Source organism: Pseudophryne corroboree, chromosome 5 (assembly GCF_028390025.1).
Source record: "Pseudophryne corroboree isolate aPseCor3 chromosome 5, aPseCor3.hap2, whole genome shotgun sequence".
NCBI lineage: Eukaryota > Metazoa > Chordata > Amphibia > Anura > Myobatrachidae > Pseudophryne > Pseudophryne corroboree.
Window position 1 is genome coordinate 613073340 of NC_086448.1, and position 760 is coordinate 613074099.

Here is a 760-nt window from a genome sequence, read left to right on the forward strand (position 1 = left end):
GAAATCTGTATTGTACTATGGGTCCCACCTCTGAGTGGGTTGGACTTTGATTGGCACCCCAGTTGCTGGCTGAGTTGTGTGAGAGTGCAGGGACTCCTACCTATATTTAGAGGCAATCCAGTTGACTGTATTGCTTCTTCTCCTGCACCCACTATATATTACACAATTTTGTCTAGCAGGTCCTGTTGGCGTGAGATTCATCACTTAATTGGGATACATACATGTATGTGTGGCTATGTGTATAGTTGTGTATTAAGCAAGACACTGTCCGATATCCATCTATTGTTTGTATTTACTGTCATACCGCACTGGGCAAGCCCGACACCATCCGAACTTGGAAGCTAAGCAGTGCTGGGCCTGGTTAGTACACGTCAGGGAGACCACGTGGAATACCAGGTACGGTAAGTATCTATATCCAATTAAGACAATTTTGACAGTGGGGATATATATACTGGCATGGCGCAGAGCCAGTTGGGCTTTCTTGATGACAACCTTCTTGCACAAGCCGAGCATGGTATTATCTCCCTCACAGATGATGATGCAGAGATCTTATTTGACCAGTTAGATTTCGACATATTGCCTGCTGAGACGCCCACAGACCTATACCACCAACTCCTTAGACTAAAAAGGAGGGAGGTATACCTTACCCTACATGGGCAATTCCTTTCCGAATATTATCGGAAAAAACAGATACCCCGAGGATTTAGGGTTAACAACATCCCTACACTAGGCAGAAATAATCCTACTTTCTGTAGTCGCT

At 44.7% G+C, this 760-nt stretch overlaps 1 pseudogene; it reads left to right on the forward strand.

The window, feature by feature from the left end:
- The first annotated feature begins 290 nt into the window (after positions 1 to 290).
- LOC134930536 (5S ribosomal RNA) lies at positions 291 to 408 on the forward strand (annotated as a pseudogene).
- The last annotated feature ends 352 nt before the right edge of the window (positions 409 to 760 follow it).